The sequence below is a fragment of the Cervus elaphus genome, chromosome 20, assembly GCF_910594005.1.
Source record: "Cervus elaphus chromosome 20, mCerEla1.1, whole genome shotgun sequence".
NCBI classification, from domain to species: domain Eukaryota; kingdom Metazoa; phylum Chordata; class Mammalia; order Artiodactyla; family Cervidae; genus Cervus; species Cervus elaphus.
The window spans coordinates 56,977,452-56,996,345 of NC_057834.1; the positions used below are offsets into that span (position 1 = coordinate 56,977,452).

The following is an 18,894-nucleotide window of genomic DNA, read 5'->3' on the forward strand; positions in this document are numbered from 1 at the left end:
GAGCAGGGCTGGCAGAAGCCATGAAAAAAACAGTCTGGAGTGCACATTCTGTGGCCTTGCTTTGAAATCCACAACCTGAGCCACCTGGGAAATGATGAAGGCCTGAAAGGAAACAGTGGCCAGGGGCCCAGGAGAAGTTTCCTGTTTGAAAAGGCCTGGGTAAGGAATGGATTCCATGTGAGAGGACAAGTACTAGTAGGTGGAAGCTCTGTAAAGGCCAGGAAGCAGGGACTAAAGCAGGTACCCCAACACTGACTCAGTCATTCAGCAGGGACTTAATGTGTTCTCTGTGTGTGGTGCTGGGTGACAGCTGTGAGGATGTCATCAAAGGGCTCACATGGGGCCAGCTTGGAGGATTTTATGATCCATGAAAACTGTATGTGGTGTAGACCACAAACAAGTGATGAGGGGGAAGGGGATGGGGAGCTAAAGAACTCCCCAGTAGGGGCCCAGAACAGGCTGCTCTCCTCTGTTAGGCGGATCTTAGGTTTGTTTTCCTCCTTTGGGCAGTGAATCATCCAAACACCCCCTTGTTCATTTCAACAACTACGAATGCCAAGTCTACCTGACTCTGAATTGAGCCCCATGTGTTGACTGACTGGCTCTAGTGACCACTCTCTGGAGTCACTGGAGGCTGGGTGATTATGATCATCCTTGTCTTCAGACAAGCAAACCAAGGGCCAGTGGGAAGTACTTCACCCAAGCTACCCAGCTTGAGACTTGGAGCTGGGATTTTTCTTTTCTTTTTTTCATTTGGTCGCACCGTGTCTTAGTTATGGCATGTGGGATCTTTAACTGAAGCGTGAGAACTCTTAGTTGTAGCATGTGGGATCTAGATCCCTGACTAGGGATTGAACTCAGGCCCCCTGCATTGGGAGTGCAGAGTCTCAGCCACTGGGCCACCAAGAGAGTCCCTGGAGCCGGGATTTGAATGCATGTCCGACTATCTTTGAATTCTGTATTCATTCCAATAAGATGTTGACTCCCACTGCCTTCCCATTGCCTTATAGCAAAGATAGTTAACACCCGCAGGGCAGCTTCTGCCAGAATCGTAGACATTTCCAAGGAAAATCAGCTGCTCTGCTTGCCTGTCCCCACTGTAAACAGCAAGACAGCTTAGTATTTGTGGGGCCACCAGGAGAATGCCTAGTGGCCTTCACCTTCCACAGATACTTCAGCTTGGGACCCAATGTCATCCAAGGTCCCCCGGGATCTTGATGCCTCCACTTCCACTCAGCAACTCCATTCCAGGACTTCTTGGTGACTCATGCAAAGGAAAAAGCAAGGTCTCTGCAGAGCCCGGCAGAGCCCATTGGAGTCCTGGTGAAAGTCTCTCTGATGACCTTGAGCAAATTTCAGAACCTTCTGAGTCTGGGCTCCCTCGTCTGTTAAGACAATGACAACCAACCATGCCAGACAAAATGTACAGCCTAGTTCTGAGAACCGACTGAGTTAACCTTGTGAAGCCACCTGACTCTAAGATGATATTCAATAAATAATATTCATCAAGAGACAGAATTGGGGGACTTTGTGACAAGAAGAAAGAATGTGGAAATTATAATCATTGAACACTTAAAACATTCCAGATACTGTGTTCAATCCTTCACTTGAACAATTAAGCTTCCCAACACTCCTATGAAGCAGGTAGTATCTCCTCACTTTACAAATAAAGAAACTGAGGCTCCAAGACATTAGGTTACTTACCCAAGGTCAAAATCAAGAATCTGACCCAGAACCCAAGAGTTAAACATCTAAGATGCTCTGCAACAATTCCCACTTTCCTGCTGTAACTGAAGGATCCTTCCCTGAAATATACTCTCACCTATCTTTAAATTTTTGTTTAGGTAAACAAGACCTTCTTGAAAGGGCTTCATATGGGTCATGACAATAGTTACTCCTTCTCCTATGTGCTCAGGACACTGTGGTTATGTTTATCCATTACGGGTTCCAAGAATTACATGTATGTACACATCTGTTTCTGGCATTAAGTGGACCCCTTGTAGGGTATGGACAAAATCTTGTTTTATTTCTCTTTGTTTACTCTCCAAGCCTAGCTTTTGCTAAATGTTTGTTGATTTGAGGTGTGTGTTAGGAGAGTTGAGTAGAGAGCATGACAGAGTTTAATCGGAATCCCTATTCCCACTGAAAGTGCGTGACCCTAGGCGAGTGACTCAATCTCCCTGGGCCTCCCTCAGTGTCCTCACCTCTAAAATGGGATAATAGTAGCTGCTATCATGAGGCATTGTGAGAATGAGGTAAAAAAAATGCAGGTGATGCATTTACACAGTGCCTGGCACATGTTACACAGTCAGTAAATCATGTGTACAATAACACCTGAGGGCTGGAGACTAGACAAGGTGGATGCTGGTGACAAGGAAAGAGGTAGCCCTGGGTGACACGCAGAAACAGGCATGCTGCTAAAGACAAAATCTGCTTACTTTTCAGAGCATGGTGGAATAGAGATAGATAAACAGGAAGGAGATATTTTAAGGAAAGTTCAGTAAAATGGAGAGGAGCCAACAAAATAAGTTTAAGCCTGCTAGGACAAGAAGGGGAAAGGAATTGGCTAGAAGTGAGAGAAGCCTGAAGTAGTGTTCCAGAGACTCTGTCCAGAGGACAGGAAAGAAAGGAACTGGAGAAGAGAGAGCCATGCCTACCCAGCCAAAATAAGGAAAATGCTGGGGAGACCAGGGTAGGGGGCATGCTGCTGGGAGGACATTACAGTCTAAGGTGGCTGTGGAAGGAGCAGCTCCCGTTGGATCCAAAAGGAGGATCTTAAATCAAAAGGAATGAATAATCCAGGCATCAGGCTCAAGGCGGGAGGCAGCTGTTCATTTATGTCTTGATGAACACTTAGTTAAAGAAACTCCTTTGAATGCCGTTTGGACTGAGCTGTCTTTATTTGGAGCATATGCCTCGATGAAGACCCCACCTAGGAGAGAGCAGAGAGCAGTGGAAGTGGGGAAACCCCAGACCCATGACACTGTCTATGGAGATTGTCACTGGCTGCCAGCCCTGGGGTGGGGCAGCTAAAGTTGCCAAACGGTAGGAGGAAGGCCTTCTGTTGGCAGTGCATTGGGCCTCTTTGTCAAATCAAACAGGGTCCTTCTGAGCTTCAAATCTAATCTCTGCAATTTAAATCAAAGTTTGCTGACCCAGAGGCTTCTACCTGCAAGGATTGCGGGGAGGGAGGAATTTGGGGACCTCTTTCCATAATTTAGAGACAGGGGGCTGCTCTCAACTGAGGTCCTTGCTCCCTCCCCTGACCATCACTCAGCTCATTTTTCAACAGTGAGAGAGGAAGAAGCTTGCCAACTGGCAGCAGCCAAGTCATTAACCAGCCTGCAGGAGCAGAAATGGTCTTTCTGGCCTGAGGACCGGAGCAAGATTGTCCAAAGCAATTTATAGGCGCACTTGAAAGGTGACGTGGGCAGGGAAATGGCTGGGGACAGAAAAATTCCTTCATCCACAGAGCCTCGAGGCAGACATGCCCTGCCTGTTAACCAGAAGTAGCACAGGGAGCTGGGAGCCCAGAGGAACACCTCTAGTCGGATGTGAAGCACCCCCGTGGGCAAGTGTGTGCATGTGTGAACGCCCCTCTCGCTCTGACGCAGGCCCAGGTTGTGGGGGAGGGGTTCTGCTCTACACAGTCACTCAAGGGTCCAGGTGGCCTGGCTTTGCCATGTTCAGCACAAGGTCGTCCTGTGTCCCAGCATCTGCTGATAGGGAGAGAAGACAGACGGAGACCGACCTGGGACATCTCTGTGGTCAGGGTTGGAGGTGGTGCGCACTGCCTCACACACCATTGGCCTGTACTCATTCCCAAGGATGTGCTAAACTGCAAGGGAAACTGGAAAGTGAAGCATAGCTGTGTGTCTAGGAAGGAGGTGAAACGGATTTGGTGATCCATCAGCGATCTAGGCCATGTGCCCCCAGTCACCCAGGACATTTGATAGAGGGTGGGAAAGAGCCACCTGAGAAATACACCAACTAATGAGAACTGAAGGGCTTGGGACAACAGCCCACCTTGGTTTAGCCTTAATAGCTGCCCCTTCCTTAGCCTTAGGGGCTGTGTGGGGAAGACATCTGGACGGGGGAGTCAGGTAAGATCTGACTTGGAGCGCTAGGGGAACTGTGGAAACTCCTGGCCTAGGAAAGAGGTGCTCCAGGGGCCTGGGGAATGCTCTGAGGAGAGGACAAGGGCCTGCTCACTCAGGACAAGGTCTGGGCTCAGACGAGGTGGGTACAGGGAGCCTTCGGTCCAGCCCAGGCCACCAGGGTAGGAAAAAAGGCAGACGCCCAGGACACACACCCTACACTGCGATTTGTTGTTGTTTAGTTGCTCAGTCGTGTTTGACTCTTTGGAGACCTCATGGACTGCAGCCCACCAGGCTCCTCTGTTCATGGGGTTCTCCAGGCAAGAATACTGGAGTGGGTTGCCATTACCTTCTCCAGAGGATCTTCCCGACCCAGGACTCAAACCTGGGTCTCCTGTGTTGGCAGGTTGGTTCTTTACCGCTGAGCCACCAGGGAAGCCATACTTGTTACAATTCTTGTTACACACAATTCTCCTGTGCCCCACTTTCATAGAAGAAGAGCGTCGGGGCCAGGGCCCAGGAGGGGCAGGGGGCCACCTGGAGGTCAGCAGGCAAGAGAGATATCACTGCTCAGGAACCGCTGATGAGAATGGGAAAGGAGGGTGCCCAGCGTCTGAGGAGGAGGGGCCCAGAGTGTGAGGAGGAAGGGCCCTACTGGAGAAAGGGGACCACGTATGTGAGCCAAGAAACCCTCTTCTGTGCAGGGTATAAGACATGCGGCGTTCATTCTTATGCTGATGTTGTTACTTTTAGATGTCACCAGCTTATCCAGTGGAACTTTCTGCCATGGTGGAAGTGTTCTCTAGCTGGCTGTCCAATATGGGAACCATGTGGTTATGGAGCACCTGAAATGTGGCTCTCTTGACTGAGGAACTAAATTTTGAATTGCAGTATTCAATTTTAATTAATTTAAATGGAAATAGCCACATGTAGCTAGCAGCTACCAGTTGGGCTGCAGGGGCAGAGTTTCAGCCCAGGGCAAGTAGGGCATGGGTAACTGTGGCTGAGGCCCCTCAAGCCCTGCCTGTCACTGCTCCCAGGCCCTGGATCCGTCCCAGCTTTGGCTTATGAAGAGCTCTGGGTAGATGGTGGGTCTAGTTATACCCTCAGTTGGGGTGGACTGGGGGCCTCTGAAATTCTCATTTGCTCCCATCCCTGTGGGTCTGGGAAGAGAGATCAGTCTAAGTGCTGAGCAGCTGGGCAGCACTGCTGAATTTACGTGGTCCTCATGCCTGAGCAGGAGAAGGGGCTTGAAACCTGCATTCTCCACCCTCAATTTCAAGGCACTGGCCTTTGATCCCAACTCAGTTGTCAACAGAAGGGTCTGAACCATTGAGTCCCAGTCGATGCATCTGCAAGATGCTCCCCTGGGCAGCTCACAGCTCGAGGATGGAAAACGTAATTGCGTCTGCCACTCATCTGGTCTGTGCCCAGACTGTCTGCACGGTAAATGCTTTAAAGCCAGCTATCCACCCGCCACCCCTGCTCACTCCCCCAACCATCCCCCTGACTTCATTTTGAATCATCAGCACTTTGTTCCTTTCTAGCACATCCCCTCCCCTGGTTCCCAGACCAGCTGAACTAGCTCTGCTTCCAAAACTATTGTCACTGTCTGCCATCCTCTCATTACTCCAAACACGATCAACAGACATGACTGTCTGTCTCTGTCCCTGAGGGACCCCCAGGCCCAGGGCTGCCTGAGCACTGGCAAAGTACTCTGGACAATGCTCCAGTCCCAGAGTCTGCTCTATAATCTATACTGAGCCCCACCCTACTCTTGGCCCAGGAGCAAATCTGGAGGGGCAGACCTCCACCGATTCTTCCTCCTTCTCCTCTCTCAGCAGCTTTTTCTCCTCTCTTCTTTTCCTTTATTCTCCTCCCCTCTGGAAGGGCTGCTTTTCCTCCTCTTTACAGGATCCAAGGTTGGCTGGTCCCCAAAATAGTATTTGAAAGTAGTGAGAGAGAGTTTATAGGAGACAGATGGAGTCCTGTGTGGCTGTAGGGTCCCAGAGACTGGAGTCCAGGTGGGCCTGGTCTATTTTTGGCCCCCAAACACAAGGTCACTTTTTCATCAAAACCAAATTTTTCTTCCACCCTGGAAGGATGCCCCAGTCCCCATAGGCCTGAACTGAAGCCATCCTCAAGTCTTGGTTTGAGCCCAGCCTGAGTCCCTGCCGCTGGTCTCACGAGGCCCCCCAGGCCTTCTTAGAATGGACACCAGCAAGCTCTTCCTAAAGGGCAAAGGTAAGGTATCCTGCTCTGTGGGCCCTCACTGCCTGCCCAGTGAGGGCCAGACTTCTCAGCAGGACTTGGGTGTGTCACAACCTCTTCCTCTTCTCCAGCCCCACACTCTCTCGAGCCCAGACTACTCACCTTTTTTCCCTCTACCTCACATATGACACGTGATGGGCCTATGAAAGGCTTGTACCTCTGCATATAGCCAAGATTATTCACAGTTCGCTGTGAGCTAGCGCTAAACCCACTCATTTCTCTTCTACTCAAGAAACGCCCTCCCTCTCCATCACCAGTCAGATCTGTTCCGGCACACCACCTCTGTAACGTATTCTCTGTCTCCTAACACCTGACAGGCTGTAGTGGTCCTCGGTTCTGTCAAAAGCATGTACATGAGGTTTTATAGTTTTAATTTCCTTATCCATCATGCACCTTCATATCAGCTGACAGAATGGAATGAAGCCCACCTTGACCATCAGAGAGACTTTCTCCCTGCCTGAAGTCAGATTGCAGCTCCTGGCTCAGAACGGACAAATGAGAAGATGAATGCAGGACCCATGATTGATACAGTTCATCCAGTGCCCCTCAAGCATCGGCTGGTACTAAAAGCTGTTGTTACCCATGCACGGCCTTGACCCAGCCTTCTCTTCTCGGAAGGACGGAGACTCAGGTGAGGCCAGTGTACTGTCTTTCACAGAGCAGGTGCTCCATAAATATTTATTGGATGATTAACTCCAGTGTTTAACTCTCAGAATGAAGCGAAGTTCAGATTGAGTTTTGTTGTTGTTGTTTTCTTGATTGTTTTCTGGTCCATAGGGAAGTGCGCAGGACAGCGTTAGGGACAACCGATGTAAGCCACTTCTTCCTACCCACTGCTTTATGATTCTAGAGTCAGAGCTTTCCGAGCTGGGCCCAGCCAGCTCTCCCCCAGACTGCTCTCTTGGGACCAGCTTCCCACAGCCTCCCCCGTCCCTGGGAGCAGCCAAGACGTCTTATTCACGGATGCTCCTTCTGTGCGGGGCTTGGGTGGTGGCTGCTCTTCCACCACTCTGCCACTCGCTCAGCGGGACCCTGCCAAGTTCCCTCCTCCACACCTGATGGCATACCTGGCTGAGTTCTCAGCCTCACTCAGGATTGCTTTCTTTGGCTCCAAACTGGGTTGCCTTTCCTCTTCTCCTTTGAAGGAACACCCTTGGTGCCTGGACCTTCACCACCAGTCTGCCACCCAACTCCTTTTCTCTCCTGGCCTTCCTCTGGGGACATCTCCTAGAACACCGCCAGGGCCCTTCTGACCTGATCTTTAGCACCACACCACGCTTGTCCTCCTTGAGCCTCAGTGGTCTGTTCCCTCCCTCCATCAGGCTGTGGATTCCTTGAGGGCAGGCTCTGGGACTAAGTACAGCTCTGCAGCCTCCCGTACTCTCCACATTCTCCCATGGGACCTTGCCCATGGTAAGCCTTAATGCCTTTTTATTGATTACTCAGAAATGGAGGCTCGTTAAGAGGTTTTTGAAACTTGGGATCTCTTCCATTAAGACAATGGTACTTGGGATTTCTATCACGAAGACAATGTTTCCCAAGGTGAGTTGGAGGATATTAATAGGTATTATAGGATAAAGAGATGCATGATCAACTGAAATATTATGTACACTGTGATTCTCCAAGTTAAAGGATGTGGGAGTCTAGGCTCTCCATGGATTAGGATCCCCATGGACCTAGGCCCCTGAGACAGGTACTCTGGATGGCAGAGAACATCTACTATATCAGGTTAAGGATAGAAGGTAACTGGTAAGGGCAGTGACTAGGAGGTCAGCAGGTAAAGCCAACCTCACAAAGATGCACTCTGAACCACAGGGCTCACAGAGTTACTGCCAGATACGGCTCCCATTAGGTAAAGCAGGAACCTCCTCACTCTCAGGGTCTTATCTCTCCCCAACCCCTCCGGGAGGTGGGGTGGGTAGGCTGTCATCAGTAGCTTACCCAACAAACCTTCACTCAAAACCACCATACACCTGAACCCAATGGCTAGGTTCCAGATAGAGAATTTCTAACCAAGCTGAAGATCTAGGAGTTTTCTAAGCCAGAACTTATAAGCAAAACAGGTGGCTTTCTATGAGGCTGGACAGGCTACAGCCAAACAAATTTGGTCAAGAACCGACTCCCCGTTTTTTTCCCTAAAACACCTCATGGGGTTGATGTGTCTGGGAACACCTTGGTAAGTGTGTCTTAGAGGCATTGCTCTGTCTTCACACCAGGCAGGAAGCTCCATATGATCACCACTGGTGTTTTGTGGTCCTTTTGTTTATAAAGCACCTCTAGGCATCTGTCCCATCATAGGAATCTCCCAACCTTTCCCTGGATGGTAGGACCAACATGGCCATTGGTATAGACGAGGGAAGGGCCCTAGGATGCAGAGTCCTGAGTCATGCATGTGAAAGTTTGCTGTGTCAGTTATTGTTTGTGGGCAATCTGTCTCCTAAATGGGGACATCTATCTCACAGGCTTACTGATGGGATGAAATGATAATATGTGTTAGGTTACTGTGTAAAAGCCCTTACCCCAATATGTGTTTACTGCATCCATGCCGTGCAGCTCTCCATAAAGAATAGCTACCATTCGCTGAATGCCATGCACAGTTCTTGGCACTTTCTGTATGCTGTTGAATGTCAGCCTCACAGTACCACTATGGGGTTGGTTATTATAATCCCCATTTACTAGATGAGGAAACTGAGGTTCAAAGATTTGAGGAGATTCTCCCAAGTTTACATATCTCAAGTAATAGTAAACTTGAACTCAGAGCCAAATGTTTCACGTTCTTTAATGTTAAGAGTAAGATGCTCATGTTCCATGCTCTTTAATGTTAAGATGCTAGTTCTAAAAAAAAAAAAAAAAAAAAAAAGGCCTGTCTTACATGCAAAAACAAACAAAAGCAGATGAAAAGGATACTCATTCTAGGCTATGCTGAATGGGGTGCCATAGTGTAAAGATCAACAGTATTAATGTTAATCTTTAAAATTAAAAGTAGTAAGTTGGTGTTAAAAGAAGGGTGTCCAAAGCTTAGTTCCACAAGTATTGGTGTAGCAAGTCTCTTTCCTGTCTGTCTTCCATTTTCCTCCTCTTGAAAATAGGGGAAATTGGCATTATTTCCCACGGCTGTTGCAAGAAGTAAATTGACCTAGAATATGCAAAAGCAGCTACAACAGTGTCTGGCTCTTGGCAGACACTCAATAAGTGTAGCTGAATGAGATTCTTTGTAGCTTATAATCCAGCAATAACACATAGGAACATGCCTGCAGATACAGTGATTTTTTTTTTTAACACTGAATATAAGAGCGGCAGTGAAGACATCAGTGCTCATTTCTATAACTGCGTTTTGACAATTAGGTAGTGAGACATGGGGACAGGGCAGAAGCAGGCAGAATAACCTAGGGGCTAAGAGCACCACCCAACCCGATCAAATCCACTTACCAGTTTTGGGCCCTTGGGAAAGTTACCAGCCTCTCCCTGCCTGTTTTCTCTTCTGTAAAATGGCAGCGTCGTTGTGAGGATTAAAAGAGTGAAAGTATACAAAGCACTGAGCACTGACTGGCGCGGGGTAAGAGCTATGTAAGCAACCCCCTCCTCCCACTGCCAGCCAGCCATCTCTCCCTCCTCTGATCCTTTCTAACTCTCATGAATGACACAGACAGGTCTGGATAACTTTCACGCCTTGGCATTTCGGGGCATATACATGTTTTATCACTCCTACTAGACTGAAGCAATGTGAAGGCAGGATGCTGTCAGATTTGGCCCTCACACAGAAGAAGTGCTCCATAGTTGATTCTGGAATCAGTGAAAAAACTTAGAACACAGCCTTGGGGTCCAGTTCTGAGGGGCACAGGGCCATATGCTTCCCCTCCCATGCAACTCCATGGGGGGCCCCCATGCCTCTCCAGGTCTTGTCCTGGCTACAGAGATTCCAAGAAGAGCAACCATGCTCTGAAGAGGTGGTCTGAGGTTGTAGGGGTCTGGTTACCCCTCCCCACAACACTTTATCCTTCAGCCAGCACCCAAGACCACAGACCAACCTGATAGGCTGGCAGATTAAGAGCCCAAAGCATGTGGGTGCGTGATGTAAGAAAGTTTCCCCGCAGTACTGTCTGAAAGCCCACCCTTGCTCTCCAGGCATCCTCTGGGACACAGCTCGAAGATAATTAGCATAGGAAATCATTAGCTATGAGGCTTTCTGAGACTCAGGGTAGGAAAAGCGATCAAGAGCCCAAGGGACTGAGAAGGGGAGGAGGAAAGGAGGTGAATTTCTGGAGCCTGGGAAACAGAGGATGGTTCTCTCTCCCCTCCACAGTCCAGGGAGTTAGAGTCTGGTTCACAAGGTATCAGAAGGGAAGGACCCCAGAGGTCCTCTGTATCTAGCCCTCCTAGGGAAATGACCAGGGTAGGCAGATCACACTGCTCACAGCTGTTCCAGGATCATTCCTTACCCTGTCTTTCCATCCTCTTCTCAACCCCCTCCACTGATGTTCGACACACAGGCCATCCTTCCAGGAGGCCAACCGGCATGGCTGCCCAAACTTGGGCTTTGGGAACAATCAGACCTGATTTCAAAGGAGGACTCCGTCAATTATTATTGGTGTGATGCTGGCCAAGTTCCCTAACCTCTCTGGGCTCCAACTTCCAATATTACTAATGTTACTATTCCAACAACACTAATTTCATAAAATTGTTGAAACTGATGAGGGCTAGTTACATTAAGTCTCCAATGGTGCCATGTACCAAATAACTGTTCAGCAAATTTTTATTGGGGGAATACAGTTCCAGGTTTATTGTACCATACAATCCCTTTCCCTCTGTTTTCATCTAGCTGAAAGCCAGTCAGAGTCACATCAAGGAATCAGGCAATCTGGGGCGGGGGTGGGGGGTGAGGACAGGGTAGCAGGACAGTCCTTCCTGTTCTCTGAGTGATCTGTCAGGGAGAATTACAGGCTGAACCGAACCTCTTGTCTATATATGTGTGCTGGGCAAGGCATTTGTCAATTAGACTGAGCCATTTCCTGTCCTGAAACCTCTAGCTGAGCTCTCTGTCTAACCTCCCCCCAAGCCCTACTTGCTTTTCTCCAGTAAAGACATTGGTATCTGAATAGACAGATAGGTTGGATGCTTGATTGGGGAAAGAAATATTGCCAAGAGTGATATCAATAACAATCTATAACAGTAGCAAACTTTTGAGGGTGGACCATTTGCCTGGTAGATTGTATGCCCATTACTTCATTTCATTATCTTGACTCTAAGAGAAAGGTGCTTATATCATCCCCATTTTATAGATAAAGAAACTGAGGCTCAGACAGATCCAAAAACTTGTGCATGGTCACATAGTTAACAAATAGGGACTTTGGATTTGAGTTAATCTGACTTAAGGGCCCATGTACCACGATGAACCCAATGCCTTATTAGATGCCTTAAATAATTTCTAATCCTCACAACAACTTTATGAGCTGGATATTGCTTTTTTACTACCAAGAAAACAAATTAGAGAGAATACATGATTTGCCCAAGGTCATACAGCTAAGAGCTGTGGAGCCAGGGTCCAAATCTGAAGTTTATATATTTTCTCCATCCCATTCTACCCCAGTGCCTCTTATTCATCAGAGCTTGGAAGGTTGGGGGCGGGGGGGACTCTGAAAGGAAGGGAAACTGACCTTGATAAACAATAAACTCCCAGTATATTGCTGATGCTTTTACACCAGCACCTCATTTAATCCCCACAACCACTCTAATAAGAAAGTATAGTTAGTCCCAAGGAGAAAATCAAGCCCAGAGAGTGCAGTGAATTGCCCAAGATCACACAGCTACAAGCAGGAAAATAAGGAACCATCTTCACTGCTCGCTCCGGAGGGCTTGCTCTTTCTGCTGGAGTGTACAGTCCACAGTGCCCCCTCTGCTGGCTTGTGATTTTGCTTTGTTCCCAACCCAAGGCTCCCTCTGTGCTTCAGGAGACTCACCTCTATGGATAGCATCACAAGGCCCCTTGTCCTCTGCCTTTCGGTTTGGGTTGGATGAACAGGAAGCTTCAGGAGGAGATCAGAAGCCATCAGAGAGAGTGCGGGGTATTTGTTCCACTCACGGTCTGGCTGCCTCGCTTTGATCCTATGGCTCCTCCTCCCATAGCTCCAGCTCTCCCGGGTCCTGAGAACACCATCTCAGGCCTGGGGTGGGAACAGCTTCCTGCTGTTGCTCCAGCTGCCTCAGTATTTCTTGTTGAGTCCCTTAATGCTGTCACACCCCTGCAGATGGTCCCAGCTAACTGTCTTTCTGTTTCCTGCTTGACCAAGTCTCCTAATGTCCACCTGAGGCTGCCCCTCTTAGGGCTACTTGGAAGGAAAGCCAGTGGCTTCTCCACGGGTCAAACAGGTCCAAGGTTTCCCAAACCAATTAGTGCTGGGCAAGGCAGTGGGCAGACCCTGGGCTGGTCCCTGACGTCATCCGTGCCTCAGTCCGTCTGGAACTGTGGCTGGGGGGTAGTGCAGACTCTCCACTTCCTCATCTTCAGGATGTGAGGTTCAACTAGAGGTTCTCTCTTAACTGGAGGGCAAAGGACTTACTGATCCCCTGCAGCAAGGCAATGGTGTGAGGACAAGAACTCCTGGCTTTTAATTCAGTTGTTAGTTCTCAGCTTTACTCTGTAGCATTTCCCTTCACAGCTCAATAAGTATTTCACCAATGGTGACTCAAAATAATCACCCCCTCCATGCCAACCAGACAGCTGATGACCTAGAAACTGTCACTGCTCTTTGACATATTCTTCCACTTTGCCCTCCCAGGTCCCCAGCCTCTGGCTCTTCTCACATGGGAGAGCTGGCTGAAAACCAACATTCCCAGATCCGAAAGGGGAGAAGCCCAGGGAGAGGGGAAGAAGCCTTCTCTCTCCCCACTGCTGTGAGTACCAAGAGAAGATGAATGTGATGCTCTAGGAGATCTGCGGTCTCTTGGGCAAGACATGGCTCCATTGATTACATTCCCATCTGGAAAACATGGTCCTTGGAATAGTTCTTGGCTGATCCTGGGAGGCTATGAAAACTAAATTACCTCTGCCCCCAACTCATTCCTCCCACATGCAGCATTTGGAGAAAGAGCTGGGGAGAGGTTGAGGAGGAAGGGGGCCCAGGATGTGGCAGGGAAAGAAGGGTGGGCTGGAGATAGAGCATGTGAAGACATGGTGGTGTGGGGCTATGCCCCTGGCACTTCTGGGGGGCAAATAGAAGGGCCCATGCAGGACTGAGCAGGGGCTTAAGAGCTGGGCCCAAGATCAGAGCCTTCTCAGCCCAGCTGCTGTCCATGGAAGACAGTGTGGCTCCAGCACTGCCTCTCCACTTCCCCCTCAGAACAAAGGCTCCTTCCTGCTCACACATTAGGGGTCATGTCTGGAGGAGGTGGAGAAGGGAGCCCCTTGCCTCTTGGCTAGGAAGTCCTGGAGGGGAGCGATAGGGAGCAGCCTGGACCAGGGCCAGAGAGCAGCAGAGGACAGAGGACCCATCCATGTTGGGGCCCAGGGTGAGGAGGGAGAGGAGGGCTGCCCTGCAGACAGCTGGTGGTGCCAGAGCTGGGGGCAGAGGGCACACGGCAGGGGGACAGGAGGGGGAGCTGCGTTTCACATCTGAGAAGGGGAGGCACTGGCCCTCTGTTTCCCTTTGGGCTTTTGCTGTTTAATTGAGTGATTCCTGGCCCCAGAGCAACACAGCTCTTCTCTGGCATGCACTAGAGTTATCACTTAATTGCCTTTAGATTCTGCTTGGGGTTTTTCCTTCTGAATTTGTCCAAATAGTCTAGCTTTACCCCGACTGCCATTTTAGTGTATTTTGTTTTCTCTGCAACTTAATGTCCCAGCGGTCCCCAGGAGCTACACACCTTTCTGTAAGTCCCAGGGTAAGTCTCCCTCTGAAAGTCTGGGGACACCCATGCATGGGTTGTGATTCAGGCACCTTGCCCCCTCCTCCGTCCACATACCCTCCTGCCTAGAGCACAGTGTCTGAAATGTCACAAAATGGAGACAGCTGATAGTAATTCTTTGGAAGAAATTGTAGGCTCCTCTTTTGGCTTGGATTTAAAAATGCAGACTTGAAGGACTTCCCCGGTGGTCCAGTGGTTAAGAATTCAGCTTCCAATGCAGGGGACATGGGTTGGATCCCTGACTGGGGAACTAAGATCCCACATGCAGCAGGGCAACTCTCACAACACAACCATTTGTGCCCGCATGCCCTGCAACAAAACATCCTGCATACTGCAACTAAGACCCAATGCAGCCAAAAATAAATAAAACTGAAATTCAAAGTAACACTAATAAAAAATAAAATAAAATGCAGGCTCAAGGTAGGGTAAAACCACCTTGCCTGTTTAGGGTGAGTTTGTTTATCAGGGAGTTTTCATTCTCTGAGAGAGATTGATCTGACAGTACCTGGAATTGCTTCATTCCTCTGAACCCTTAATTTTAAATATGCCACCCTCTGGCTGCAAATCTTGTCCTTTCAGCTTTTCCCCAAACCCCTCATTCTTCCTCGAGACCTTCAGCTCTCAACCCCGCTAAGTCTGTCAACCCCTCCAGAGCTCACCCCTTCCCTGACTAGGTCTCCTCTTCTTGGTTGACCATTTGACCCAGCCTCTTGTGATCTGGCCCTGTGTTAGCATCCTATGATTGCTGTAACAAAGCACCATGAGCTGGGGGTGGGGATGGGGTCTTAAAACAATGGGAAGTTTATTGTCTCACAGTTCTAGTGGCTAGAAGTCCAAAATCCAAGTGTTGGCAGTGCTGCGCTCCCTCTGAAAGCTCTAGGGGAACATCCTTGCCTCTTCCAATTCTTGGTGGTTCCTGGCATCTCTTGGCTTGTGGCATCATCACTCCAATCTCTGCCTCATCTTCACATGGCTTTCGTCCCTGTGGGTCCATTTCTGTCTCTTATAACGACACCAGTCATTGAATCTAAGGCCCACTCTAATGGGCTTCCGTGGTGGCTCAGATGGTAAAGAATCTGCCTGCAATGCAGGAAACCCAGGTTTTGATCCCTGGGCTGAGAAGATCCTCTGGAGAAGGGAATGGCTACCTACTCCAGTATTCTTTGCCTGGAGAATTCCATGGACTGAAGATCCTGGTGGGCTACAATCCATGGGGTCACAAAGACAAGGACACAACTGAGCAACGAACACCTCCTTTCACTTTTCAATCAAGTATGACTTCATCTCAATCCTTATCTAATTACATTTACAAAGACCCTATAGCCAAACAAATTCACATTCTTAGGTTCTGGGTGGACATGAATTTGGGGAGGACACTATTATACGTACGAAAGACCCCCTTTTCCTTCTACACCTGCCTTCCAAATCCCCATGCTTGGCTTATGACCACAGTCAGCATCTCCCTTTGACCTTAGGGCTGCTGTGCCCAGCTCTTAGCTCCTCCCACACCTCACTGCTTGCTTCCACAGCCTAGTCCCTCCTTTCCCTCAGGAACCAGACTTCAGAGAGATAATGGAGCTCAGTGGGCAGGAACGCCCTTGACCTCCAGCCATAGGGCCATCTTTCACCTTTTCCACCTTCCTTCAACCCATTTAAGGCCCTAGACATTCCTCCTCTTCTTTGAGGTTCATTCAGATCTTCACAACTCTATACCTGGTCTATGGTAAATTATCCTGACTCTGTTTTTCTGCTTTCTCATTCATCCTACTCTTGTCTCTCCTCTTATTCCAGTCTGCTCCTTAAAAGTCATTCACTCATTTACTTATTTATCAAGCTCCTACTATCTGCCAGCCATTATACTAGCTCCTGCCACCCCTCTGGCCTCATTTTCTACACCAGTGAAATCACTGTCTGGTCAGAGATTATTAGTAGAGAAAGAGCTTCCCATGGCTTTGCCATAGGATAAAAAGTTCACTTAGGTTGTGGATAACCCCCTTAATATGTGACCCAACTTACCTTTGACCTCTGTCTCCCATAGCTCACACATCTAGCCAGATCAAGCTGGGCTCATACTTGCATGCTATGGTGCTTGTCCTCTGACTGATGTGCCTCTGCCTCCTGTCTGCCTGGAACACTAGCCATCTTCAAAGATTCCATGCTAATGTTACTGCCTCCCAGGAAACTTCCAGGACAATCCTGTCCCGGACCCCCTTTTTCTTGTCATATAGAATTCTTACTGCATGAATTATGTTGCCTTTCAATGATTTGTTTACATGTCTGTCTCTCTTTTCCCTTGTAGTCAAGGACAATATTTTATTCATTTTTATATCCTCTGTATCCAGAACATATTTTAATAATGTGTAAGTTTTTCATAAAAGAGATGGTGGAAACCTCAATTCAGCTGAGCACTGAATCTGCCTAAAAGAGTTAGAACCTCACCCACCTCACTCCATCCCCTGCACTTGACTCCACTGTGCATTCTCCTGGGCTGCCCACTGCCTTGGAGGGTCACATGTGTTAGGAGTTGAATTGTGCTCCCTCCAAATTTGTATATTGAAGTACTCTTGGTATCTAGAATGTGACTTTATTTAGAAATAGAATCTCTGGAGATGTAATTAGTTAAGATGAGGTCATTCTGGAGGAGGGTGAGTCCCTAATCCGAGACAACAGGTGAGTCTACAGAAAGGAAACATCTGCACAGAAACACACACTGGGATGGGGGTGGGGGGGAATGCCTTGTGAAGTTGAAGGCAGAGATCAGTGTGAAGCTTGTTCATGCCATACAACACCAAAGACTGCCAGAAAGCTGCCAGGAGCTCAGTCAGAGGCACGGAAGAGACTCTCCCTCCTAGCTTCAGAAGGAACCAACACTGAGGTGGCCCTGATCTGGGACTTCTAGCCTCCAGAACTGTGAAAAGACACATTTCTATTGTTTAAAAAAAATTCTATTCTTTAAGCCACTCTGTTTATGGCATTCTGTTACCCCAGACCTAGGGAACTAACACTGGAGATAAAAATGCTCAGAGAAAACAGTTTTTCATTTCCATAGCAAAGCCCTTCATCTTTCACACCCAGGTGCCATTTAATCCCCCCTAAACCAGTAAGCAGGGGTCTCCTTGGTTATTATTCTTCCCATCTTCAGATGAAAAAAACAAAAACTGAAGCTCAAGAGGGGCAAAGTCATTTGGCTTATAGTTTTCCCTGTTTTTTTCCACAGACTTCAGTTTTGGTCTCTTTCCACTATTACATCAGGCTGCTTTAAGGCAGCTTTGAAATGTCCAAAATATTATGTGGTTTGTGAAGTTGTTAGCATTATTCACGAATAACAACATGTGATTAGTCTTCTCCAGGAGAGTCCTGCCTTTGAGGCCAAAGCATGTTGTTCTCACCCAGCTCCATGGGTCCTGAAGGACCCCTTTCAGGGCCCCCAAGAGCAGGAGACCACTGGGCCATCTGAGTACCTAAAACCACTAGGTGCCCACCCTGCCCCAAGCTGAGGACCTAGGAAAGACTCACCCAGGCCACTCTTGCTCTCCCCACCCTGGCCAGAAGAGCGTCCCCAAAGATTGGTCATTTCTCTCTTCTGACAAAGGAGTTCTGGGGACCAGCCCAGGCCTGCTTTTATGCCTCAAGATCACAACTCATCCAGACACCCCCCAATCATTGCCTCAGGCACAGTGACCCTCCACCAATGGGACTGCATCTTTTTTTAAAAAGTAACATTTTTTTTTTTAAGATTTATTTATTTTGGGCTGTGCTGGGTCTTCACTGATGTGCATGGGCTTTCTCTAGTTGCAGTGAGTGGGGGGGCTACTCTTCATTACGATGTGTGGGCTTCTCATTGCAGTGGCTTCTTTTGGTGCAAAGCATGGGCTCTAGGGCACAAGGGCTCAATAACTCTAGTGCACAGGCCCAGGTGCCCAGTGGCAGGTGGAATCTTCTCAGACCAGGGATAAAACCCATGTTCCCTGCATTGGCAGGCAGATTCTTAACCACTGGACCACCAGGGAAGTCCTGGGATTTCCTTTTTAAAGGTTCCACCACCTACTCTCATCCTTGAGTTTCCTACCCACTCCACTGGCTGCAAGGGAGCCAGAGCGCTCAGTGGCTCCTTCCTTTTTTATTACCAAGTCGGATGCAAACCCACTCACTGGCCAAACAGCAAAGCCAATCTATTTACCCCACAGCTGTGGGGAAGGAAAGTGCAGCGTTTACTTATTACTGGACCCTGAGCAAGGAGAATGGGCAGCTGGTGCTCAAAAGACCTGAACTCCCAGATGAGTTTCAGGCAAGAGTTTTTAAAGGCCATATTAGGTGTGAGGCTCCCCTGATAGCTCAGTTGGTAAAGAATCCGCCTGCACTGCAGGAGACCCTGGTTCAAATCCTGGGTTGGGAAGATCCCCTGTAGAAGGGAAAGGCTACCCACTCCAGTATTCTGGCCTGGAGAATTCCATGGACTGTATAGTCCATGGGGTCTCAAAGAGTAGGACACGACTGAGTGACTTACACTTAAGTGTGAGGGTTGTAAGGTGTATGATCAGCTCATGAACACTGTTCTGATTGGTTGGTGGTGAGGTAAGAAGGTGATGCTTTGGGAATCTTAATCATCAACTTTCTGGTTCCA

The 18,894-nt window shown here is 48.6% G+C and overlaps 1 long non-coding RNA gene across 1 annotated transcript in view; it reads left to right on the forward strand.

Moving 5' to 3' along the window:
• LOC122676524 overlaps positions 1 to 18,894 on the forward strand; it is a 62,552-nt gene that overhangs the window by 21,161 nt on the left and 22,497 nt on the right. Inside the window, exons 4-5 of the long non-coding RNA XR_006335597.1 lie at positions 6,773 to 6,999; positions 13,145 to 13,259. This is a non-coding gene — a long non-coding RNA (uncharacterized LOC122676524). The remainder of the gene's footprint in view (positions 1 to 6,772; positions 7,000 to 13,144; positions 13,260 to 18,894) is intronic.